Source organism: Vombatus ursinus, unplaced genomic scaffold (assembly GCF_900497805.2).
Source record: "Vombatus ursinus unplaced genomic scaffold, bare-nosed wombat genome assembly UNPS02014932.1, whole genome shotgun sequence".
In the NCBI taxonomy this organism is placed as follows: Eukaryota; Metazoa; Chordata; class Mammalia; order Diprotodontia; family Vombatidae; genus Vombatus; species Vombatus ursinus.
The window spans coordinates 6,101,984-6,129,201 of NW_020954710.1; the positions used below are offsets into that span (position 1 = coordinate 6,101,984).

Here is a 27,218-nt window from a genome sequence, read left to right on the forward strand (position 1 = left end):
CTGGGAGATCCCAGCGCACTGGTCCTGCTTAAATACAGATCTTTTCTGTAACAGTCAATATGACAGCTCCCGGCAATGCGGCCCCTTCCCTCTGCCCAGTCAATATAGCAGCCAGTGAAAATAGAAACGTCCCTACAGCAATCAATATAGCAGCCAGCTAAAATAAACCCTTCCCTTTTAGGGGCTATATAATAGTCAGCTAAATGGAAGAATTGGCACCCCTGCCGGAGCGCTTAGCAAAGGAGCCAAGGAGCTCACGGGCCATGAACACTAAATGAGCCTCCGCTCTTCCAAGAGGCCCGGCTCTGGGATGGAGAAGGCGCCTGCCTCGGGGAGCCCAGAGGGAAGCCGAGGAGGGCACAAGGCAGGATCTTCCTGGGCCCTCGGCAGCCAAAGTCCCCTTCCCCAATAGGTAATGGGGCACTGATCGCTGGGGCTTCGTTAAATGGAATCCATGAAGTGTGGAAGAGGTGGCAATACTGTCACAGCTGGCATGTCTGGCTCCAGGGGGAGTCTGAGTGGTCTGTGCCCCTCAAAAAGGGCAGCTTTCCAGCCAGAACACGGATTCATGCACTAGTCAGACACACCAGCTATCTGGGTGAAAAACAACACACCATACCCTGTGGGGCTGTGTGCCCAACCCTATCCCATTCATTTTTTTAACTTTCAGCTACCAACCCACAAACTCATAATATTAATGTGGGATTTCTCCTTGCACAAAACATAAGAAATTTTAAAAATTAAAAAACAAAATCTCCCTCCTCTGGGAAAATACAACAAAGACATTTTCGCAAGAATGGGATGCTGAGGATGACTTTACCTTGGGAACACAAATGTGCTGAAGGGTTCTTAAGGAGTGAAGGTGAGTTCACCTGGATAAACAGATTGCTCTAAGTATGAAGCTAGCATCCCTTCTGTTTTTAACTGGCTACTACTCAAAAGGGGTCTTGCTGAATTTAAGGATTTGACAACTGTAGAATTTTACTACCAAAAGCTCTAACAACCATGTGGTCTCCAATCGCCAATTCCAAGAAGTTAATACCGGGATTGTGTTACACTCCAAAGCAGATGAACAACAGGGACCCTGCAGTCATTAAAATTTCACAATCTGTCTTCGTCCTCCGGGTAAAGCCAGTGAGGGTCCCTGTTTCCCTAGCCAGGTGTTTAACACCCAAGGAGGCTCCTGTTCTCGGTCAGGTGACTCACTCAAGCAACACAGGGCCACGTAACAGGAAGAATGCATCCGGCAGCTCCTCGAAGCCCTGGTTTCAAGTGGTCTTAATAATTCAGATCCTGTACCTTTTCAGAGCTACCAAGATTGAGCAGATGTGTTTTCTATGCCAATGAAATAAGACATTAAGCATGGTCATAGACCAGGAGTTTTTTGAAAAATATTGTGGTAACTATTTCAAAATAACTGGTTTCCTTTGTAATGTTATGTATTTTATTTCATACATTAAAAAGCCTCTTGAGGAAGGGTCCATCAGTTTCAGCAGACTGCCCCAGGGGTCCATGAGGAAAATGGCTGCGTGCCTCTGGACTAGAGATCCTCGCAGTGACACAATTCTCAGTGACGGATTACCAGTGCATCCAGGTCCTACAGGACGGCCACTAGAAGTTCTAAGTAGGAGGCCTGAGCCACGCCCCATCACCCTCTTCTAGCAGGTCCAGTGCTTAGCGGCTGCAGCATCGAACCCAACAGGTCCACAACAAACTCTGCCGTGTGTGTGTGTGTGTGTGTGTGGAGCATTTCCATCTCCAAACCACATGCAGAAATGTGAAGGTGGGGGTGGTGCTTTGTGCATTCTTCCTCAATCCCTGAATAAGAAGCCTTCGGCAAACTCACTATGACGTTGGCAAAACTATTTCAACTACAGACGCCATTAAATACATCCGAGAAAGAAGGGGGAGAGATGGAGAGTAAGAAACAAAGAGCTGGGAGAAACATGGAAACTAAGGAAGAGGGGGATGGGAAGAGCAAAAGAAAAAATGGAGAGACAGACTAGAAAAAGAGAAAGGATTCAGAGTCACAGAAAGGAGGGGGCTCAAACAGGGGGCTCTCGACTGAGCATCTTCAGCAGCAGGCTTTGCAGTGTTTCATGAAGTAACAGTGGCAGTAAAACAGGTATCCCAGTGAGTCACCTGCTTCTGAACTTCTGAGTCCAAAGGGGCTGTTTCTGGCCAGCCTGACAGCTCCAGTGCCAGGAGTGGAGGGAGGTAAATAAGAGATGAGAGACAGGAAAGGAAAGGGAGGAAGCTGGCTCCCTGCTGTCACTTGACACAAAGGCCACTCCAAGATTTCACCCACAACAGCAGAAAGGCCCCTTCCATAAACAGTGCATGCTCTCTTCATGTGGTGGGGTCAGCGGCAATGTGTGTCCCCCGGCAGGTGGGCGCCCCTCGGAGGAGCCCAGAGCCGGGAAGCACACCGGGGCACTCCTAAAAAGGGGCCTGGGGAAAGCACCCCTTGGCCCCCAGAATCTGTTGCTCACTGCATGGACTCAACAGCCAGAGGGATTCCAAAAGGTCATTGACACTGCAGCATCCCCGCTAAATCACCAATGACTGGACTCCTGATGACAGAAGAGGATGAACAGGATCTAACAAGTCCGTGAGTCACAAAGACCCCATCCCATGAGCACCGGGGGACTTTGTGCTTTTAAAGCCTCTTTGTCAGCTGGCACCTCACTCATTCGGCCTTGTTGGGGGGCAGAAGGTTTGGGGGATTTTCTGCCATTTGTTTAATTGTTTTTGTGGATGACAAGGTGACAATAACCCCCTATTTGAGGGAGGCTGGGTTAGGGACGGCGTGTACTTTGTATTTGCTGTTTCCCCTCCCCCCAGAACATAAGCTCCTTGAGGACAAGGAGGGTCTCATTTTTGCTTCTGTGCCATCCAGGATCAAACACCACCTGGCACTTAGGAAATGCTTCCTGACCTGAACAATTTTTTTTAATGTTAATACCATGGTTTTCAGTGTCACTTCTGGGTTGCTTACATCCCCAGATGATGACCTGTTATTTAAGGTGATGATATTTTCCATATGGTTCCTCCCTTTCATAGGGAAGCAGACAAACCTCCCCACTGCCCAAGCCTCATCTTTTCCATGACTGTCCCAGGCACTTCCAGCCCAATGAGGAAGCACACACCTTCCCTAGGCTCCTTCCCCTGCTCTGTTTACATGTAATTGGTAAGTCAGTGACAAGGGGGCCAGTTAGCTTGGAGACAAAGGAGATGAAGGAGAGGCCGGAGGCTAGCAATGTTAGAGGCATGCATGAGCACAAAGCCAGACTCTATTCCACACAATTATTTCTACCAGGTTTTTTTTTTTTAAAGTCATTCAGAAAATAAAAAGTGAAAGAATAAAATAAAAGAGAAACTCAATTTTCCTTTCTCTTCCTCCCCAAACCACACTTAGGATAAAATGAGGTTTGAACAAGTTAATCCTTATGAGGTAAGAAAAAATGATTAAATACATTAAAAAATCAATTGTACATTAAACACAATCCAGGAACTGCAAAAAAACAAACACCGCAGCTTTCAGCCAGGAGGTATGAGCGATGCAATGCCAAGTCAGGAGCGGGTACCCCCACGTGATAGAACTAGTGAAGGTAGAAGGAAACAAACAGAAAATGGAGGATACAAAGGGCGGTGGGGGGAGGGGGGCCCAAGAGACAGAGAGACCCCGAAACCTGATTTCACTGGAAATAAAGTTATTTACAGACAATAAAAAGGAAGGGGAATGTCTACAAGGAATAAGGCTCTGGAGACCAGATTTGAAGCACTAAAAAGTCCAACAGAAATAGCAATAATCATCATCATCATCATCATCATCATCATCGTTTGACCAGAAGAAGTTACAAAACACTCAGCTGCCCAAAGATTTGTCTGGACTCTCTAGTTATTCCTCCTGTTCATTAACAGATTCTATTAACTGCCTTTTTGCATGCAGACAACTGTGGCACAGGAAGATTAAGAGATTCTGCAGCTCTGCAGGAGGGGGCTGTCCGAAGTGGAATTAGAACTCAGTGCTCCAGGCCCTGCGATGAAAAGGCCACGGAAACGCCCAGTCAGCATTTTGGTCCCATGGCTGCAAGAGGCTGCCAGTCACCTTCAATAGCTGTGTCAGTAACTGAGAATTCTTGACTAATCCTAAATAAATCCCACATGGTTGAAATGTCATGGCTAATTTGCTTCTCTTGGTGTAGTGCGACCATTCTGTTCTGCCTGCCCCCGCCCTCGTCCTTTGTGTCATCTGATAATCTCTGGCCTTCAGCCACACCCCTGACAGCAGGGGCCACACACGGGCAAGATGGTCTGGTGCTCGGGGCGCTAGCTGATCTCTGGCCAATCCGTGCTTATGGCTGGACTGGCAGGCCTGGTCTCCAGAATCTAGGAAGCTGGTAACACTAACGACTTCTGGACAAATCAATAGCAACAGGAATGATAATAAAAATAAAGAGGGCACATTTCCTCATCAGAGGATGGTCTTGGAGGGGGAAGGATGCCGGACCAGGAGACAGCGTGGGTCAGAATCCAGCCATGGGTGGCCAGGGGTCAGTCGGGAACCTTCCGTTCTGAGGCTCTATCTCTTCATCTATAAAAAGAGGATAATAACGAGCCCCCCACCCCTCACATGGCAGTCGGGGAGACTCAAATGGGAGAACGTAGTAGGCAAAAGGCCTTGTAAACTTTCAAGTGCTATAGAAATATTTAACTACAATAATTACAATTGGTGCAACTATTATTCTGGACACTTTACAAATGCAGAAGTTGAGGCTCAGAAAGACTGAGTGAATGACCCCAAGCCAACACACCTCAGAAATGCTGGTGCCAGAATTCACACTCGCGTCTCATGACACCAGGTCAGCCCTCTGCATTACACCCAAGAGAAGGTAGCTCAGGCGGGAGGGGTACAAAGGGAGGAGAGGAAGTATTTGGAGGACAGTTAAGCAGGTACACCAGAATAACATTCCCAACAGAAGCTTGGTCAAACTGAATGAATCAACTTATTCATTCTCAAATGAATGAACGAATGAATGAAGCATTTATTATGTGCTTACTAAGTGCAAATAGATACAGAGAAGAAAATCAGACAGGCCCTGCTCTCAGGGAGCTCCCACTCTAACAGGGAAGCCTGTTGAAGCCACATGAAGGCTTTGGTCACAGGTCGGATGAGAAGGTCCCATGGTCCCAGAGGGACAGTGGCAAAGCAGATGGTCATGCCCTATCTTTAATGTCATTTCCACAGATACAATCCTCTCGGTTTCAGATGCAGAGCCATTTGACAGGGCCAAGAACCCTCTTCTCTGGGCCTACAACCCTGCAGGTGCCACTGGAGGCTGCATCTCCAATGGATCCAAGATGGCACCAGGCGCCAATGCCCAGAGGTCAACAACAGCTAACCTTTCTGCACTCTAAGGGCTTACAGAGCACCTCCATGTATCATCTCTCTCTACCTTCATAACTCCAGGAGGGAGGTGCTACTATTATCTCTATTTTACCGATGAGGAAACTGGGACTGACAAAGGGGAAGTGACTTGCTCAGGGTCACACGACTAAGTTGTGAGGCAGCATTTGGACTCAGGTCTTCTTTGCTCTGCTCACCATGCCACCTGGCTGCCATCTATTGTCAGGGCCTGGCACCGAGCTCTCGTTCAAGCCCCCAGAGGGATCAGTGATCCCTCCACACCCACACAGACCGGCCCATCCTGGTGTGTCCCCAGGAGCCTTCACGCTGGGGTCTTTGGCCAACACAAGGAGAAGAGAGAGGAGCATCAAGGCAAAACCGGGGATCTGATTTTACTCTCTTGGCTTCCAAGACAGCATCAGTCTAGTTAAAGAAAGCAGATTCCTTTAGTGGCTCCACATTTGAGAAGGAGTCAAGCTGTTTAATGCACATATGCATTGATGGAAATAGGACAAAGAGGCAGAAATGGAGAGAGTTGGTTTTTTCCCCCTGCATTTCTGTTTGTTAGTTCTGTGCAGCCAGATGAGTCCCCAAAGATCTCTACAAGGCTGCCTTAAGAGGCAGGGAGTGAAATTCTAGATTTCTCATTTTGCCACTTAGAGATGCAACTACAGGCAACTGCTGCCCCCTATAAGCAATCACGCACATCACACCTCGCTGCATACATGGAAGATGAAAAGGTCCTATTATCTCACCTCAATCCCACAACCTGTCATCAGGGAAGTACATGGAGTGCAGACGCCTCCTCCAAGCACACCGTCACCTGTGATAAATTAATAGGTGCCCTTTTCAACAGGCAAGATGCATACAAAGGGTTCCCAGCTTCCCGGGGAGGGCTCCCCTGGCAGCCGACCTGCCAACAAGTACTGAATTACCAGCTGGCACCTAAACCCAAGCCAAAGAGAAAGGAGTGTGTGAGTGTGTGTGAGTGTGTGTGTGCATGGGGATTATAACCTCTCCATTTACATGAGAGCTCTTTACAATGAAATCTGCAAAATGAGATTACAGGTTGTCAATACGTGTCACCTACTGTGGGGACTGAGGAAAAACCTTGCATCTGAGAACCCCAGACTGAAGAGAAACCAGCACCCCCACCCCTCACGCTGCTGGGCTGGCCCTGCCTCCCCAGCACCCACTGGGTAAGAGGCTCCTGCTGCAGGGGGGAGATGGTCAGTGGCCCAGAACCCTGTGCACCCAGGTTACTGCCAAGGTACGAGGTCGCCAGCCTGATCCCGCTGCTTCCCCTGACAGCAGGAACTGAGCCTGACTAACATCTCACTGGGGGCTATGAGTTAGGCCTTCCCTGGCTTGGACTGTCAGGGAATGCCCCTAGAAAGATTTACTTAGAGAATCACTCAGTGTCATCTGCGTCTCTAGGCTGTTCCGACAAACTCAGGATGGCAGAAGGAAGATTTGTAGAGCAAACAGCATAAATCTTAGTTATAACTACACACCATAAAAGAGAGGAGAGCTGGGAGGAGAGAGGGAAGGGCAGGGAATATGCCCGCCTACACACTCCCCATCTCCCCGAGGCTTTCCATCGCAAAGAAGTCAAGCAGAGCAAGGAATCTCAGGAGTTCTCCAAATGTAGGGTCCATTCTGGGAGCTAGTCTGAAGCAGCCAATTGAAATGCTCATCCTTCCGTCCAAATTTCCATAAGGAAACATAAAATTCATTTAACACAGTGGCACACTTCTAAAGGAGAATTTTTCTGAATGGGACGAAGATGAATTTCAGACAAAAATAAAACTTTTCACAAAGTCCCTCAATTCTCCCCAAATGAGAATTTTCTAAATCACATTTTCATGCTGAGATGAGGGACTAAAGCCTAAGATGGTGAAAAGGGAAAGAAGGGAAAGGGAAAGAATGCAGCAAGAATGTCGGGTGAGAAGCCAGGACTCCTGAGTCTCTCAGCCTAATCTCTCTCCTGAAAGTAGCTTGGGGAGCCAGTCAGTCAGTGATAAGTATTTACTTAATGACTGCTATGTGCCAGGCACTGAGCTAAACGGTGAAGATTCAAAGAAAGGCAAAGGACAGTCCCTGGCCTCTAGGAGTTCATTACCTGATGAGGCATAAAACATATAACAACTATGTTCAAATAAGCTATGTACAGGAAAAACAGAAAATAATCCACAGAGAAAGAAAATTAGAATTCAGAGAGTTCGGAAAAGGCTTCCTGTAGAAAATGAGATTTTAGCTGGGTCTTGAAGGAAGCCAAGAGGCAGAGATGAGGAGGGAGGACATTCCAGGCATGGGGGACAGTCGGAGAAAATGCCTGGAGCTCGGATATGAAGGGTCTTGTTCAAGGAACAGCCAGGGAGGCACAGTGTCCCTGGATTGAAGAGTATGTTGGGAGATGAAGGGCCATGGCGGGTGGGGGTGGGGAAGGAGATGGAGCATAAGAAGAAGTACAAGAAGGTAGAGGGTGGCTAGGTTATAAAGGGCTTTAAATGCCAAACAGGATTTTACAATTGATCCTAGAGGTGATAGGGAGCCATAGAAATTTACAGAGTAGGGGAGTGAAAGGGCCAAGCTTCAGCTTTAGAAAAATCACTTTGGCAACTGAGTGGAGGGAGAAATTTGCGGCAGGCAGAGCAACTAGTGGCTGCTGTGAGGAGACAAGGGACTGCACTGAGGTGCTAGCAACATCAGAGGAGAGAAGGGGGTGGGGGGTATTTAAGGAGAGTCACCAGGCCTTGGCAACAGACTGGATAAGGAGGGATAAAAACTGGAAGGAGTGGAGGAAGGCACCTGCGGGGAGCCTGGGGTCCAGGAGAATGGTGGTCCACTCCACAGTAACGGGAATGTGAGGAATGGGAGGGGACCTGGGGGAAGGAGGGGCATATGTAGTTCTTTAAGATGTTTACTAGGCAGCTGAGGATGAAGGACTGAGGGTCAGCAGAGAGGCTGGGGCAGGGTAGGCAGGTTTGAGAATCATCAGCATAGAGATGGTCATTAAATCCAGATCACCCAAGTGGAGTAGTCCAGGGAGAGAAGAGCAGAGGGCCAGGCCAGAACCCCTAGGGCCACTGACAGTTAGAGGGGGCCCACGAGGCCCGGGGAAGGGGAACACTACTCCAGAAATGGGGGCCAGCCTCAAAACGAACCTCCGCTCCTTCCACACCTGCCACACGAGCCAGTCTGAAGCCATCACTCGGTAGAATCAACAACCTTTTGATATTTAATAGACGAGAGGATACTGTGAGTGAGGTCCTGGGTCCCAAGGTTCTGGACAAGAGGAGGAGACAATCTTCTCTCTCTGACACTCGGGCTGCCAGAGGAAGAAGCCCAAGGGCACAGGGCTAGGAATGGCTCCTAGTCCCAGCTCTGGTGCAGAGAGAAGAACAAGCCCGTCCCCTTCCTCCAGGCCTGTGGGTCTGAGTCCAGCATGCTGTTCTCGACTGCGTGAGCCAGGCCGTGGAAGGTAGGAGCGGCTGTCAAGACCAGCCCTGGTCAGGACATGTGTGGGGGAGGCTGGCACACCAACGGAGCACGTAGATAGGAAGTGACAAAGCTTCATTAAGGAGAATCCTCACAAGAAGAAGAGGCGGTCAGTCAGTGGGTCAACAAGCATTACAAGTACTTACAATGTGCCAGACACTGTCTAAACATCAGAAAGATGAAGAAAGGTAAAACCCAGTGCTCTTGAGGGGCTCAGAGCAATCGGGGAGGTAGCACCAACAACTGCCCTAAGGAGCTATCTACAGCAGAGAACCTCCCAGGGGAAGCATAAGGGAGACGTGGAAACTGGCAGAGATGAGGAGGGAGAGGCCTCCAGTCGCCAGGGACAGACAGAAAGTGCCTGGAGGGGAGGAACAGCCAGAAGGCCAGAGCCACGGGATTGCAGAGTACGTGGACACAGGTCCACCGTGAGGAGAACGGTGAGGTAGGAAGGAGCCAGGTTGTGGAGGGCGGTAGGAGGGGAACAGAGGCACCTGGAGCCACTAGAATGCACGCATTACAAGGAGTGGGGGGTTAACATGGCAAGACCAGCACTTTGTAAAGATCGGCCGGACACTCAAGTGGAAGATGAACTGGAGGGAGCAGGCTTGAAGTGAGGCGACAACGGGAATGCTGTTGTAACAGGGACCGCTCCCCAGAAGTGAGAAGGGGAAAAGATACTGGGAGAAATGCAGGTGACGTCCAAACAGAACAGGCCCTTCCCCAGCTGGCCCCCTCCTGCCTTTCCTTTCTCACATTCTACTCCATGGTCCAGGGCCCCTGGCCTCCTGACTGTTCCTGTCTTGTGTCACCAGCTCCCCACTCCACACCTTTTCCAGGGCTACGCCTATTCCTGGAATGCTCTCCCCCCTCGTGCAGGGGCCTTCCTGGTCTCCACCACTGCTAGCACCGTCCCTTGGAGATGACCTCTCCTTGACACATCTCCCAAGTGCTTGGCTGTTTGCATGTTGTCTGCTCCAACAGACTGGGAGCTCCTCCATCCCCAGGGCTGAGCACCAGGCCTGGCACTTAATAATGTGCTCCCCTTCTGTAAGCCCCTCAGTGACTGGTACAATGCTAAACACACAGATAGCATTTAATCAATACTCACTGACTTAGCATCAAGGAGCAAATCCACGAGGTCATGAAGGGTTTTGAACACCAAACAAAGTCTTCTTCGTTTGCTCCTGGAGGCTAGAGGGAGTCACTGGAGTTTACTGAGTGGGGGGGTAATATGGTCAGACCTGTGCTTTAGTGGCTGAGCGGAGGATGGATTAGAGTGGGGAAAGCTAAGGCAGGCAGACCCCTCAGCAGCTATTGCAATAGTACAGCTATGAGGTGACGAGGGCCTGCACCAGAACGGGGACAGTGTCAGGAGACAGAAGGGGGCATATTCAGGAGATGTCATGAAAGTTAAATTAATAGGCCTGGGCAACATATCCAGTAGGGGAGTTGAGAGACAGTGAGGAGCTGAGGATGACAGGTTTTAATTTCAGAAACTGGGAAGATGGTGGTGCCCTAGACAGTTATAGGGAAATTACAAAGAGACAAGGTCTTAGGGGAAGGGGCAGTGAAGAACCATTTATGAAGTGCCTACTATGTGCCAGGCCCTACGCTAAGCACTTTACAAACATCTCATTCTATCCTCAAAATAACCCAAGGAGGAAGATGCTATTTTTAATTTCCATTTTTCAGCTCAGGAAACTGAGGCAGACAGTTACACAGATGGTGTTTGAGGGCGGATTTGAACTCAGATCTTCCTGACTCCAGGCTCTGCATTCTATCCACTGAGCCATCCACCTGACTCCATATAACAGGTATAATGAGCTTTCGCTGTGTACTGGAAGAACAGCTGGGGAACTGGTCCCTGGTTGACTGGACTTCCAAATCCCTAATAATAAGAAAAATGCAAATAAAAACCACGGAGACTGCGCCTCAAACTCTGTAAACTGGCAAAGATGACAAAAAATGAAAAGTTAATGTTGGGGAGGAAGACAGGCCTACCGGTACACTGTGGGTAGAGCTAAGAATTCAAAGAGCCATTCTGAAAAGTAATTCAGAATTATGTAAATAAAGTGACTCAAATGTCTAAACCTCTGACCCAAAGATTCCAGCACGTACTAGGCTTCTACTCCAAGGAGACGACTGATAAGAAAAAAATGCCTATATAACACCAAAATATTTATAGCCGCACTTTGTATGATAGCAAAGACTTAGACACAAAATAAATGCCCATCGACTGGGGAATGGCTAAACAAATTATGGCATTCAAATGTAATGGAAGCATGGTGGATACTACATGAACTGATGCAGAGGAAAGTAAGCAGAGCCAAGAAAATAACAGACACAGTGACTACAACAATGGGAATGGAAAGCAGCCTAAACAATCACCTATGTCCGGAAGGCAGGTAAGGGAAGACATTTCTCCTCATCTTTCCAGGGAAGGGAGGCCCCTAAGTTTTGCACACTGTACATCCTTTTGGACTTTTTTTATATGTTATCAGTTATGTTGATTTTTGTTTCTCTTTCTTTTTATTGTCTTTAAATAAAAATTATTTGTCACAGGAGAGGCTTTTTAAGAGGGGGAGACGTTAGGGAGAGGCGGAGAGATCCTAGGGGAAACTATGGTGATGTAAAAAGTAAAACACATCAATAAAAACTTTGTTTAAAATGGAAAAAAAAAAGATGTTGACAAGACATCTGCAGAATGAGATGTCCAAGAGGCAGCTAGAGATGTGAAAATGGTGGTTGGGAGAGAGGTCAGGGCTGGATAACTAAATCTGAGAATCATCTGCACAGGGGTGAGAGTCCATGAGACCTGGTAAGGAGGAAATAGTATGGAGGGAGAAGAGAACGGCCGCAGGGAACAGAACATCCATGGTTAGCCGGCAAGGTGTGGATGAAGGACCAGGGAGGATGGAAATCTGTCAGGTCCACTGGGGGCTCGGGCAGAATGGTGCCCAAATGAACAGGAGGATGCCCAAATGAGGAGCGCTCAGGGGGTTTTTACAAGGTTCTTATCTGGACTGAGTAGGCCTAAGCATTGGGGGAAGGAAGAGAAAGCCTGGACCCGATCATATTCAGTAAAGGTTTGGGAAGGGGTGCAGACTCATGCTGGGGGAACACCTGAAGAATGCTAGAGGCCTCTGGTTAGCTGGAGCACTCTGCCTGGTCAGGACCGCAGGCCTTGCTTTGGGGGTGACTCAGAGGACTTGAGCCCCCTTGCCACGGCGGTTTGGCTTCTTCATGAGAGTCCTTGCGAAGGAGCATAGCCTGGAGAGAAAACAGAAATAACTGCACACTAACTGTTCAAACCCAGTCGGGCTGTCCATCCCATCTCCTTTCAGCCATCTCACTATTTACTTTGACCAGAACAGCAGCGCTAGGCAGTGAAGAAAGCAAGGGAATACCTGCTCTCTGCCGGCACAAAGCCACTTCACCACCCTGTGCCTCAGTTTCCTCATCTGTAAAATGGAGATAACACTCACAGGCTATTGTAAGGAAAGAGCATCACAAGTCTTTTAAAGCATGGCACAGAGCAGAGCTGTTGTCCCGCACTGGGTGCACAGTTCAGAGGGTACGACAAAGCACGGTATTGGCCCGGACCAACCCCGTACCAACAGGCCCAGCTTAGAGGACAGAGAGAGCAAAGGCCTGCTTTTTCCTTTGGCCAGAGGTTGGGGAGGGGGTACAGAACGGGTTTTCTTCAGGCTGAAGGACACTCGAGCCTCTGTCGCAGGGCCCTTGGTCCATTCTGAGAATAGCCATGTTATCACTACTGCCAGAAGCCCTTCTCACCAGGGTTGAAGGAATCTGTACGGTTCTGACATGACTTCTACACAGGAAGGCGTCCCCTGGGCCTGCCCAAGCCAGCCTCACCAGCCCTCAGTCCCCAAATCCATCTAGCACCTGAAAGCATGCTAACCTGAGGCCAAGGAGTTAAGAAGTAGCAGGGGGGACTTTCATTTCCAGAGGAACAAAAGGTTGACCAGATTCCCCCAGAAAAGTTAAGATTAAGACCTTGATTTTACAACTTCTTAGACCATATTTTGTCAGGGGCTCCCCAGCAATTCTATTCTTAAAGGAGGCAACAGCTCTGTTCAGTGCTCAGCACAGTGCCTGGCACAAAGTAAGTGCTTAACAAATGATGACTGAATAATTACTGAAGATAATAGAGCCCCAAAGTGAGTTACACCTAGGGTCTTAATTTTCAGGACTCAGAACCCTTTGGAAAGAGTAAATGAATGTTGCTAGGAAAGGGCATGCTCTAAGGCACTAGATAAATATGGCCTTACTCTTAAGGGAAAGAAGTCAATCTGGTCACTGCAGTAACTCCAGTGAGGCGGTGGTAAAATCCGCTCCTTTTTACCCAGGAGAGGTTAAAGACAAAGGCTGCAGAATGAGGCCTACCCAGCGTCAGGCATGGCCAATGACTTGCTTGATGTGACAGAGCCATATATGATTTTGTTCCAAGAGAAGGTCCTATTGAACTAAGGGGGATGGGGAAGGCATCACTGAGAAATGATAGCAATATTTTTTAAAAATCAGCAAAACTTATTTTAAAAAAGAAAACAAAGAAGTAAGCATCATTTTAATTTCATAAGAGGCAGAAGATGACTCAGATCTCGGTAAGAGTCAATAGCGTTTCGGGAGCAAGGAGAGGAGAGGAGGGAGAAGGGTAAGAGGATGGAACAAGAACTGGCAAAAGGCCTGCGCTCAACGGCGGCCAAGACAAGAGGAACTCACTCCATTCACCCATGGAGGAAGCCCAACGCTGAAGCCCATAAGAGCTGCCCAAGAACTGGGGAAAAGAGCACGCACATCCCTAAAAACGGAGCCCAGTGCTGACCTTGGGACACGGCGAAGAGGGAGGACTGCTGGAGGCTGGTGCTTTCATCAGGACATGGTGTCCTAGGACCAGGTTAGCTGTTTCTCTGACAGTTTTTGAGAGTTCCCCAAGGCCCAGAGGCTAAGTGACACCTCCTGGTCTTAAACCTGTGAGGATCAGAGGCAGGGCTTGAACCCAGGACTCCCTGCATCTCAGAGGAGGCCTTATTTACTACTTCCGCCAACAATCCCAGAAACTAACAGCAGGCCAGGCCTCCACAAGGCCATGCGATCCTGCAGCTGGGCAAGAGCAGCTAACTCATTCCACATGTGTAGACCAATGCCCACCCATCCGTAAAGCTCTCCAGCTCCTGCCAAGGCTGGGCAGGGAGCCAGAACAAGGAGCCTCGGTGTGTACTGGGGGGAAGGGGGTGTACACACAGTTGTAAGTGCTCACACACCTGGGAGAGGAGGACTCTTGATGGGACGCTGACAGAAAGCTTTGACCAGGTCTAGAAAGACAATGGAGCTCAGTGCACTTGAAGGCTGTTAAGAAACCCTTCACTCACACAGGCAAAGATCGGCTGAGGCCGAGACTCTAAGAGTGAGCCGTGAGCTATTCTAACTTTAGCAAAAGTGCTTTGTACTCAGTCACCTGGGGCATTGGCCACGCTACCATTTCTCTAGGGGAGTTTGCAAAACTTTCAAGGGCTATCTGATTTACAGATCTCCACCTCTGGGGCGATGATGGCATCCCTGCCCCACCAATAAAAGCCAGGCACGTTAAGGATGGTGGTAACCACAAAAAGGTGGCAAGATGCCCCTGTCCCCTGGCCAACCCTGCACTGAAGGTGACAGGTACAGCCAGTCACAGCCACAGAGCCAGATGCTGACATTTAGCAAACAGACATGAGGTTCTGCTGCCCACCGCAAAGTTACAAGACAAGTTTTATGATCCACAGAGGAGAGTGAGAATATCAGTCTTTGCTCCTAGGAAAAGGAGAAAGCTGATCAGTCCATTCTCTGACAACTGCAGCTTACAGGCCATAAACCCTTACCTTTCCGCGGTGCACAGACAAAAACGTCCACACATTCACTACCAAACAAGGTTTCTTACACTACAATTATTTTTTTAAGTGACCAAAGCCCACACAAAATCAATCAATCAATACTTCTCAATCACCTACTATTCATGAGGCGCTGAGGGATGATACAAACGGTGAAACGAGCCGGGCCTTCCCAGACCTTCCACTCCTAAATCAGCAGGTCCTGCGTGAAGGAAGCAAGGTAAACGGCCCACATTCTGTGTCTCAGGGAGGACACGGGGCAACTCCCACCACCTCATCACAGGCCTCAGGGACAGGGAGAGAGTCTAAGCCCCAAGACTTGGAGGCTTTCCAAACTACACTGCATCTCCTCCACTGAATGCTCTACCCTGTTCTCCACTCACCCAAATCCAACCCATTTTCAAGGTCCAGCCTTAACTCTCATCTCTTTCCACAAAGCCTTTCCCAACTCCTAGGAGGCTAGGTGGCTCAGTGGACAGAGCATCAGGAATTCCATCCTTGGAATCAGGAATCTCCAAGTTCCAATCCTGCTTCTGATATTCTGATACTCACTAGCTGTGTGACCCTGGGCATGTCACTTCATCTGAGTCTCTGTCCCTTCTAGCTCTAAATCTAAGAGCCGATGACAATCCATGAATGAATCAACAAGCATTTCCATTCTCAGCTGGAAGAGTATTGGGTTCAGATTAAGAGGAACTGCTTCTGAACCCCAGTTCTTCCTTTCGCTCCCTGTGTGACCTAGGACAAGCCACTTGACCTCTCTGGGCCTCAGTTTCTGCTCCTGTAAAATGAGGAGGTTGAAAATTACCTCTATGGAATCGACAGCACAGACCCTGGACCATTCGGGATCAATACACAAACAGGCAGAGGGGTTTGACTTCACACAGGGAGCCCTGGGGGTGGGTACTCCTGCCACCGCCACCCATGAGAACAGGGCATGGCAGAGTGAGAGCCAGAGCAAATGACTCAGCAAAAACAACACTGAATCAGGAATCTGAAGTCCCGGGTTCAAATCTTTCCTCTGGTGTGGTGACACCAGCAAGGATGAACTCCAAGGACCTTGGAAACCACATGGCCCATCCCCTTCATCCTACAAAGGAGGACCCTGAGACCTAGAGGGGGAAGGGAGAGACAAAACGGCTCAGTGCAAAGAGCCCTGGCCCTCCGGTCAGAAGCCCTGGGTTCAAGTCCCACCAGGAATGCTTATTATCTGTCTGGCCTTGGGCAAGTCACTAGAATTCCTTCAGTCTGTTTTCCATCTGTATTACCTAGACTCTGATTCTACAAACCCAGGTTTCCCAGAACCTAGGCCCAGTATTCTCACCACTACACCCTACTGCTTTCACTTGATTCCATATACATTTATGTAATGAAGATGAAAAGACGTTTAGCCTGGGGATCAAAAGGTGGAAAGTCAGGCAGTCCGGCCCTTAAAGGGTTTATAGTCCAGTGCCTGGAGGGAAAGGAAGGGCTAAGAGACCAGTGCACAAACAGCTTTCACTCCAGCTGGAGCCCTAAAGGAAGAAGGGCAGAAAGTAGTCCAAGCTCCCTCCCCCACTCCCCACAAACAGAACCAGAAAAGTACCAGACAAAACCTTGACCAGGAAAGCCGAGGGACAATCAGCCAGGCATTTTTCCAGGCCAGGTCCACGAAGGCAGACAAAACAAGAGGCCAAGTCTGGCCCCACATCCAGCACAGAAGGGCCGCTCTGGAATAGGTGCCAACCAGCAGGCCTCTCCTCCTCCACATCGGCCTCCAAAAGCATCTGCAGGCTCCAAGCAAGGAGAAAGTGTGGCTCACACCCCAGGGGCAGAGCGAGGTCTCAGTTCCAACTCAACGGGCCAATCTGAAGTCCTTAGAAGAATAACCCAGGCCCGCATCCCAGACCTAAAGGAAAGCCCTCAGCTGACAGCCTCTGAGTCAACAGCAGCCTACTAAAAGTTCAAATGGGACCAGCCTACAGGCCTGCTGCTCAGACCAGGGGGGCAGTGATCAAACTTCCTCCTGGATCAGACCACACTGGGAGCCCTGAAAGCTTGCCGGGCTGTCCCTTAGGGCGTGGAATAATCCAATACTCAGTACCCCAAGAAAGCACCAGCAGAACCACTCAGTCATTTACTCTAGAGCTGTACAAAGCCCGGCCCTGACACCAAGTCCAAAGTCAGGAAGTAGGATGGAAGGATTTAGGCCAAAAAAGAAAAAAAAAGAATTCCACTATAAAAAGCTATTATGATGAGGCAGCTAGGTGGCGCAATGGATAGAGCACCGGCCCTGGAGTCAGGAGGACCTGAGTTCAAATCCAGCCTGAGAAACATAACACCTACTAGCTATGTGACTCTGGGCAAGGCACTCAACCCCAACTACCTCACCAAAAATAAATAAATAGAATTTTTTTAAAAAGCTATTATGGTGCCAGTGATGTTCAAGACACAAACCCAGAAGAAAAGAATGACTCCAAGCAAAGACCCTAAGAAAACAAAAGCTTGGGCACAAATTCAACTAGAATTTCTGGAAAACATAAGCAAGAATTAGTTTTTTAAGAGTTTAAAGTATTTTTTATAAATGAAATGAGAATGCTATAGGGAAAAATTAGAAAAGGAATGAGAACTACAGAAGAATGGATTGGAAAGGGAATTAACAGGTTAACAAGAGATACAAAACCTTACCCAAGCAACAAACCTCCTGAAAATCAGAATGACTCAAACATAAGCTAATGACTTCATGAGACAAGAAACAGTAAAGCAAAGTCAAACGACTGAAAAAAAAAATGAAAGAAAATGTGAATTATCTACCAAATATAAATGACCTGGAAAAAAAGATCAAGGAAAAAAAAAAATTTAAGAATTATTAAACAACTTGAAAGCCATGACCAAAAAAACCCAGCCTAGATATATTTCAAGAAATCATAAAACTTGGGGCATCTAGGTGGCGCAGTAGATAGAGCACTGGCCCTGAAGTCAGGAGGACCTGAGTTCAAATCCAGCCTCAGACCAAACACTTGACACTTACTAGCTATGTGACCCTGCTGTATTAATTGGGATTAAGTCATTTAACCCCAATTACCTAAAAAAAAAAAAAATCCTAAAACTGCACAGATCTCTTGGAACCAGAAGACAGGGTGGAAAGAGAAAGAAACCACTAGTCACCTCCTGAAAGAAACCCCAAAATGAAAACTCCTAGGAACATTATAGACAAAATTCAGAGCTTGCAGGTCAAAGAAAAAATACTGCAAGTAACCAGAAAGAAAGAACTTAAGTGGTAAGGAGCCACAGTCGGTATTACACAAGATTTAGCAGCCACTTAAAAGGAACAGAGAGCCTGGAATATGATATTCCAAAAGGCAAAGGATATAGGCCTACAAGCAATAATAACTTACCCAACAAAACTGAATATAATGCTACTGGGGAAAAAAACGAAAGAGAATTTTCAAGCATTTCTGATGAAAAGACCAGAGCTAAGTAAAAACTATAAAGCATAAACACAAGATTCAAGAGCAACATGAAAAGGTAAACATGTATGAACAATCATAAGGAACCAAACAAGGATAAACTGCTTACATCCTAATATGTGGAAATGATACATCTGTCCCAACCCTATAATCATCAGGAGTTATAAAAACAGTCTAATTGGACAGAAGTCCTGTGAGTGGTTCTGTTCTCTCTGGAGGACGTTAAAAGAAGAATGGAAAGGGAGGGAAAGAGGAATACAGCAGGGAGAAAGGTAAGGGGAGAGGTTAGGCAAAATTATCTTACGTAACTAGGATGCATAAGTCTATGCAAACAAGGAAGAGGGGTGGGGGGCATTAGCTGACATTTGAACCTCACTTTCATCTGAACTGCTCTAAGAAAGGAAGAATACACATAAACAGTTGGGTATAGAAATATATCTCATTCAACAGGAGAATAGGAAGGAAAGGGAAGAAGGGAGAAAGCGGAATTGGAGGGACAGCAGGTTGAGAGACTAGTCCTAAGCAAAACAAAATCTAAGGATGCACAAAAATATTTATAGCTCTTTTTGAGGTGGCAAAGGCTAAAATCTGAGGGGGGTGGCCTTCAACCAGGGAATGGCAGAACAAATCATTGCATGTAAATGTGATGGAATACTATTATGCTGTAAGAAATGATCAAGGTGATGATTTCAAAGAAACCTGGGAAAACTTGTATGAACTGACGCAGAATGAAATGAGCAGAACAGCACAACACCGCAAAGCAAACAATTCTGAAAGACTCAGGAACTCTGATCAGCATGATGACCTACCATAAATCCAGAAGACTCATGACAAAACATGCTACCCACTTCCTGATAGAGAGGTCAACATAGAGATTTGTTTTGTTTGACTATCTACCTACCTATGCATGCACATGCATACCATGTGGCATGCACACATACACACACACACACAGACACACATACACAATAGGGACTTTATTTTTCTTTGTTTTTCAATAGAAGGGATAAGATGGGGGGAAGGACAGAAGAAAGATTTTTGCTGACCAAAAAAAATACAATTTAATTTTTAAAAAAAGTTAAAGTATAATAAGGACATAGTAGAGTTTCAACAGAAAGGGATGAGAGATTAAGGAAGGAAGGGATCATATCCAGTAGGGAAGGCTTCGTGGAAATAGCACCTGTACTAAGGTTCTGAAGATTCATTTCAACATTCAGAAAAGTATGAACAATTCATGCCATGCACAAGCGAGTGGCTTGCACCAACGAGTGGAAGTGGGAGGAGGGCTGATGTTCTAGTTCAATCAACAAATATTTACTGAGAGCCAGGAACTATGCTAGGTATTGAGAATATAAGTACAAAAAATGAAATCATCTCCCACTGGTCTTCTCTACCCAATAAGATTATCAATTCTTCAAGGACCCCCAACCCTTACCATCATCTCCCATTTCTCCCCCTCTCAATTATTTCTCAGGCTATCACCCATGCAACAGCTATATTCTCTGCCCTTTCCCTCTATCGACTTGGTGACTGAGTCCAACTCTATACTATCTCTCTGCTCAAATTCCTCTTTCCCTTGTCTTACTGTTGATCATACCCTGCTACATAAACCCCAACCTTGGTTTACTCTCATCATATCATCTTCTGCCTTCATTCCTATTCATGTGCTACTGAACAAAGCTGAAGAAAGTCAAAAAGCCATCCTGCCAGAGTCCACTACAAAGTGATGTCGGATAATCTCAACTGGGCCCTCAATGCAACATGCATATGCAAGCTCTCTCCTGATCTCCAGTTTCCCCAACTGCCTCTTGCGTATCTCAAACTGGACATTCTATAAGCACTTCAAAGCCGATTATGTCCAAAACTGAACTCATTATGTTTCCTCCAAGCCCTTCTCCCTTCTTACAGACTTCCTTATTACTGTCAAGGGTACCAAAATATTACCCAAAATCACAATTTCCATGTAATCCTTACTTTTTCTCTCATGCTCACCCCACATAACCAATCTGTTGCCAATCTTCTCATTTCTACCTTCACAACAGCTCTGGATATGCCCCCCGCCTCCTCTGACAGGCCCTTGCCTTGATTACTGTAATAGCCTCCTGGTGGGTCTGCCTGCCTTGATCTCTCCCTACTCCTATCCACCCTCCACTCAGCCACTAAAGCAATTTCCCTGAAACACAGCTTGCACCATGTCACCATCATACTCAATAAACTTCAGTGGTTAGTCAACGCTGGGAGGACTGTAGGAAGACAGGCATTGTGGGTGGAGCTCTGGAAAGAAACTTGGAATTAGGTAATTAAGTGACTAAAACGTCAATATTATTTAACCCAGAGATTTCGCTGATAGGCTCATGCCCCAAAGAGCTCACTGATAAGTAGAAAGTACCCAAATACACCAAATTAATTACAGTAGCACTTTTTGTGGGAGCAAAGAACTGGAAAAAAGCAGATGCCCATAAACTGGAGAATGGTGAAACAAACAGTGGTCCATGAATGTAATGAAATATGACTGTCCTGTAAGAAATTATGTGTGATGCATACAGAGAAGCACGGGCGGAACAACATCAACTGATGCAGAGGGAAGTAAGCAGAGCCTAGGGAAACCCACACAATGATGGCAAGAAAAGAACCACAAAACAATCAAGACTGAATGCTGCAGAACCACAGAGAACAATGTGGTCCCAAAGAAGATAAAAAAAAAGGCACTCCTCCTCCTCTCCCAACTACTCTGCAGGGAAGAGAGAGAGAGAGAGGAAGAAAGGAAGAGAGGAAGGAATGGAGGGAGGATTTACCAAGCGCTTACCATACGCAGGCACTGTGCTAAGTACTTTACAAATATCTCATCTGATCCTCAAAACAACCTGGGAGGTAGGTCCTATTATTATCTCATTTTATAGTCGAGGAAACTGAGCAAACAGAGGTTAAGTGACTTGCCCAGGGTCCCAAAGCTAGCAAGTATCTGGGTCTAGGCTTGAACTCAGTTCTTCCTGAGTCCAGGCTCATCATTTTATCCACTGAGCCATTTAACTGCACATATTTTCAGATTTTACTAATTTTTCCCTCTTCTTCCTCTTTTTCTTTTTTTCCTTTAAGAAAAAAATATTCCTGGGTAGATGAAGTGGTTTTCTGTGATGGGAAGGGGAAAGGGAGAAATGTGAATGAAGTAAAAACAGAAGAAATTAATTTTTTAAAAGAAGTTTTCAATTAAAAAAATAAACTCCGGTGGCTCTTTATTTCCTCCAGGATCAAATACAGAATCCCTGTTTGGTTTTGAAGGCCCTTCCCCAGCTGGCCCCCTCCTGCCTTTCCTGCTTTCTCACATTCTACTCCACTCTGTGCACTCCACCATGCAGGGCCCCTGGCCTCCTGACTGTTCCTCACATGTGTCACCAGCTCCCCACTCCACACATTTTCCATGACTGCCCCCATGTCTGGAATGTTCTCCCTCCTCTCACAGGGGCCTTTCCTGGTCTCCACCACTGGAATCGCCTGCTCTCAGAGAAGACCTATTATTCTCTATGCATCTTGTAAGTCCTTGGCTGTTTGCATTGTCTCTCACATCAGACTGTGAGCTCCTGGAGGGCAGGGACTGTGTTTCTGTCTTGTAGGCCCAGTGCTTAACACAGTGTAGGTGCTTCATAAATGCTTGTTCACTGACTAACCACAGGCCCCTACCTACAGGCTTCCTCTTATGTGAGCCCCTCAGCACCTGGCACAAGGCATTATAAAAATACTCACTGACTTGGCTTCCAAGGACAAATCCTCAACAGAGCTGGATCTCTCTGGCTCGCTCTGTGTAGACCTCCAAAGCCTGGCACCCCAGCAGGGCCCTGCTCCCTGAGCACTGCCTTGGCAGGAGGGATCTTGCCAGCTGCCATCTGAGGCCTCCCTCCTAGCTCTGGCCTTCTCCTGGCTGCTTCCTGCATCCTCTGCTCCCCACCAGCTCTAAAGCATTAGCTCTCCCTGGGCAGTCAGCCATCCCAGTCCACTGGCCTCTCTGCTACTTCTTCTGCCTAGCAACTTCCCCCTGGAATCCCTGGGCTCCCGAAGGCAGCATCCCAAGAGGTGGAGGCAGCTCACCCAGGGCCAGCCAACACGGCTGGTGCCCTCATTTAATCAGGCTTCTGCAAATGCTGGGCCAAAAGCAATAAGGACATGACTGAGAGACTGTGGGAGTTTAATATAAAAAAATTAATAATCAAAAAAAGGGGGGAAGGAGAAAGGGTCCGCCTTTTAATAGGGCCCTAATTACCCAACTCACAGGATCAGCCGCAACGAGATGGGAGTTTATTTCGGGGGGTTTTTTAATTATTGTTTTTTTTTATATATATATAAATTGCTGCTATGTGTTTTCTTTCCTCCGAGCAATTATGCAGTAAGTATGTAAAGAGGGGAAAAAATATTAATTAAATATAAGGTAATTGTGGAGTTGGCCTGGAGAGAGTGAGTCTGAACTCTGGACAATCACAGACTACCAGGGTTTGAAGACTGCTCAGAGCCTCCCGGAAAAGAAAGAAATAAAAATAAAACCAAACAATGGGCAGATGCCGAGAGCAGCAAGAAAACAGCCATGAAAGGAAACCAGGAGAACAGCAGAGGCCTAGGGAGAGTGTGCATCCTGAGGAACGCCGTGAGCTGCTCTCTGCCTCTATCTACCTCCCCGACAGAAGGCGCTGCCTGGGAAAGAAGATCAGGGGCTGCGTTCACACAGAACATCCGAGGTGAGAAAGACCTCAGCAGCCATCTGGTTTAACCTGACGCATGCGTGGTCACCCAACCTCTGCTTGCCTTCCTCAGCAAGGAGGAATGCGCTCTCAGACCATCTATACATGACTGTTTGCACACGGTCTCCCCTCTTAGACTGGGAGCTTCTCAGAGGCAGCAACTGTCTTTTGTCCTTCTTTGTGTCTCAGTACTTGGCACACAAGTACAAGGTGCTTAATACATGCTCACTGACCTCTAATATAACCCACCCCTTGTTGGGGACAAGACTGAGGGAATTCTTGTTCAGTACCAGTTGGACTGAAGGGCTCTCAGATTCTCTTTCCTGACACAGAACTACCTCTCCGCCCCTCTGCCAACGGCACCCACTGTTCCTAGAGCCAAGTACAACAAGGCTGTCTCAACCCCCTTAAAAGCCTTCTCATCTATCTCCAGGTTAAGCATCCCTAGTTCCTTCACCCAGTCCTCACACGGAATGGTTTCCAGGTCCCATCCAATCGCCCTGAGTATGCTCGTTTGTCAATGCCATACTTAAAATCCGGTCCCCCAAACCGAAGCCAGTACTGCCAACATCACCTCCCTCACTGCGGATACTAACATCCTGAGATATTTTTCACCACTTGGGCTGCCATACTGGGGCTGCTGAGTCATAGCGATCAGCATCCTAACCCACTAAATTTCCCAGGTCAGAATCACAGAGTTGGAAGGTGCCTCAGAGAAAATCTAGTCCAACCCAGACCTGAACAAGAATCCCTCCTATACTATGCCCGACAAATGGTCATCTAGCAGCCCCTTGAAGACTGCTTGTGAGGAAGGAGCCAGCACCTCTCCAGAGAGCCCATTCCCCTTTGGGATAGACCTAATGGTTACAAAGCTTTTTCTTCTTCTTCTTTTTTTTTTTTTTGGAGGCACTCAGGGTTAAGTGACTTGCCCAGGGTCACATAGCTAGTAGGTGTCTGCAGCTGGATTTGAACTCAGGTCCTCCTAACTCCAAGGCCAGTGCTCTATCCACTGTGCCACCTAGCTGCCCCTACAAAGCTCTTTCTGACATTGAACCTGAACTAGCTTCTTTACTGTGTTTGCACAATGCCCATGCTCCCAGTTCTGTAGAATAAGTGTTAGCTCCTCTTCCGTATGACAGACCTTCAAATACTGGAAGACAGGAATCAAGTTCTCCCCAGATTCCTTTCTCCTTCTAGATTAAAATCTCTAGTGTCGTCAATGTGTTGTCTTCCATGGCACAATCCCCAAGTCTTCTTCAAGTGCAATGCTCACAATGGAACACACTACTTTAGATCCAGTCTTACAAAGGTACAGTCCAACAGGACCACAATCTCCCCAGTCCTGGACATTATGTCTCTCTAAATACAGTCGGAGACTGCCCGAGGTTGGGGAAAGTCGTATCACGCTGCTGATGCATGGAATCAGCAGTTGACGCAAGACTCCAGATCTTCTCCAGATGAAGTGTCTAACTATGTTAACGAGTTGATTTTGTTTTACCCTAAGCATTAGACTTAACATTTCTCCCCAGTAAATTTTGTCTTCTTAGATCTGTCTCAACATTAAAGCCCACTGAGAACTTTTTGGATCCTTACTCCATCATCCAGTGTGTTAGCAGCTGACCACGTATGCCTTTATCTAGTCATTGATACAAACAGCTTGGGCAAGGACAGGTCTTTGCGGCACTCCACTACAAACCTTCCAAGCTGAGCCAGTTTCAAATCCACCTAATTGCACTATCTTCTAGCCCAAATACTTCTCTTTTCCACAAGTAACAAGTCAACACACCTTGCTAAAATCTAGGTAAACGATATCCATCGTATTCCCCTTATCTAATGGTCCAGTAACCCCGTCAAAAGAAGAAAACGAAGCTAAGCTGGCAGGACCTGTTCTGGACGGAGGGAACCCTGCTGCTCTTGGTGCTCACCATCCCATGAATTTTGCTCCCTGGCCCCTCGTTAGGTCGCAGAATCTGTATGCTTCACTTTTTTGGAGATCAGGTCATGTGTCTCTCTCCAAGCCTGTGCTAATGCTCCCATTTACCACAATCTTCAAAGGTCATGGACAATGGATCAGGATTCATATCTGCCAGTTCTTCCAGGTCCCAGGAATGGACTTCATCGAGTCCAGGTGACTCAGTGATCTTACTAGCTCCTCTGTGAGCTATTCCTTCCTCCCTTCCCTATTAGCCATTTTGGTTCCAAACACCATTGTCCTTGGCAGAGAAAACAGAAGCAAAGAATAAAATGAGCAGTTCTGCCTTCTCTCCACTGTCCATGAGCATCAACCTGTCCCCACAAGCAGCACTCCTGCAGCAGGCCAGGTCTCTGGACTGATAAAGCTAAACAAGAAAATGTGCTTTTCATTATCCTCCTCTTTGCGCATCAGTCTCATGGAGCTCCAGCACCTCGGGCACCACACCATGCTTTTATACTCACCCTCCATTACTTGCTTTCTTCTTCTGGACATGGCTTCTTGAAATCTGAATTGGTTAGAGAGTTTCCTATGTATCCACATCAGACATCTCCCTTTCCTCTTCATCAAAACTGCCTTCAGAATTTCATTCCTGAGTGCTTTCCTCCTGGGATGACCTTCCTGGCAGAAGTTCATGCCATAGGTTCCTACTTACTCTTTCTCTGAACCTTTGAAATGTGCCTTATTAAAATCCAGGGTGCACGTTAAACTCTGTCCAGCTTTTCTCGCGTCTCTATCATGACTACTAAGATGGAACGTTCGCTTCTCAAGGTTCCCATCATTTCAACCCCAACAACAGGGTCACCCAACAGGTCTAGTGAGAATCAGATCCAAGACAGGATTTTCCCTTGTTGGTTCCATTAACTTGGAAAGAATGAAGTTGTGATTAAGGCAAGTCTAGAAACCATTAGCTACTTTCCATTTAGCAGAAAGAGCACGTCATAAAATGTCCAGATACCTGAAGCTCCCCATCACTACTCTATCAAGCCTCTGTGCTAGGCTTGTGATCCAAACTCATTTCCCCAAGGTGAGTGAGCTATAACACTCTCCATGGAGAGAATCCCAGCTGGTTCTGCCTTCAGGGATCTTTACTCACCTGAGCTCTCCCATGCTTCCTTGCTCTGGCTCCTGGATCTCCTTCCATACTTACGCACAGCTCCATTCCAGCACTCACGCCACGCCCCCAGTGACCTATCCCATTTCTTTTGAATAAGCTCTATCAACCCAGAGCCGCATTCCTGTTAGAAGTCTCCTCTCACCAACTCTCAGTCATACCAAGGAGATCAAACCTATCTTCCTTATGTTAGCATCGCCAGGTCTTCCTGCCAGCGCCCACATCTTGTGACTGTGTGCACAGGCATCTGGAACAGTGGAGTTTATGACTGGTTACTTTCTTGGATTTTTGCCTCCTAGGAACTTCACCTGTATCTACAGTTACTCTTCCTATAATGGGAACTATTCTCCATAGCAAGATCTACCTTAGTTAATATCCAGAGGCAGTCTGTTTCTCCCCCTTTGATTAGATTTGTTAAGTCTCCAGGCACAGTATTCTGACCACCTTCTGTCAGGTGCCAGGAAGCTGTCATTCTTAATAGCTTAAACTGCAGTCCAGGAACACAAATTCATTTCTCCAGGATCATCTTGTTAACCAGCTGGTTTCTTCCCAAATTTGCTTCTGTCTTCCGAAGCCCCTGCCGTGGTGAAAACACCACCTGGTCCTTATGATCTTTAATTTCTTGTTCCAGACTCCCAGCTCTGATGCTTCCTAGATTGCTTTTGTTGGTACCATTTGTGTCCACAGGAATTCAACAGAAGTGAAGAACAGTGATTTACCTTGATAAGCCTTGGGTCTTAGATATATGCCCCACACAAGAAGACATTTTTATTTTTACTTTTTTAGATAGTGGTTATCAGGTAGATAACAAGAGATTTCTCCCGTACGGTGCCCAGGCACCCCCAGCCACACTCCCTTGAGCAGCTGCCTCCTGGGCCCCACACCGAGTGCCCTCCTTCTGGAACAGCCTCCCTGGGGGCCCTCTTCTCCTTCCCCTTCTCTGCGCATCATCCTTCAGCCTTCTAGCCGCCTGACATAGGTCACAACCCTTCTCTCTTTAGATCCCTTTCCCTTCTTTATCTGCAAGCTTAAGCCTTCTGTGGCTCACAAGGCCACGTCCCTCTGCTTCAGAGCCTGCGTGAGCCGTGGCATCCATATGCCCCCATGGTTTCTCCTCTAGGAAGACCAGCTTGCACTTGGAGTGCTTGGCT

The 27,218-nt window shown here is 47.3% G+C and overlaps 1 protein-coding gene and 1 long non-coding RNA gene across 2 annotated transcripts in view; one reads left to right on the forward strand and one right to left on the reverse strand.

Moving 5' to 3' along the window:
* The window catches only part of PEX14 (peroxisomal biogenesis factor 14), a 146,964-nt gene that overhangs the window by 101,302 nt on the left and 18,444 nt on the right, over positions 1-27,218 (reverse strand). The window lies entirely within an intron of this gene.
* On the forward strand, positions 2,188-4,177 carry LOC114029506. The gene is made up of 2 exons (XR_003567498.1): positions 2,188-2,611; positions 3,953-4,177. It is a non-coding gene; the product is annotated as an uncharacterized LOC114029506 (long non-coding RNA).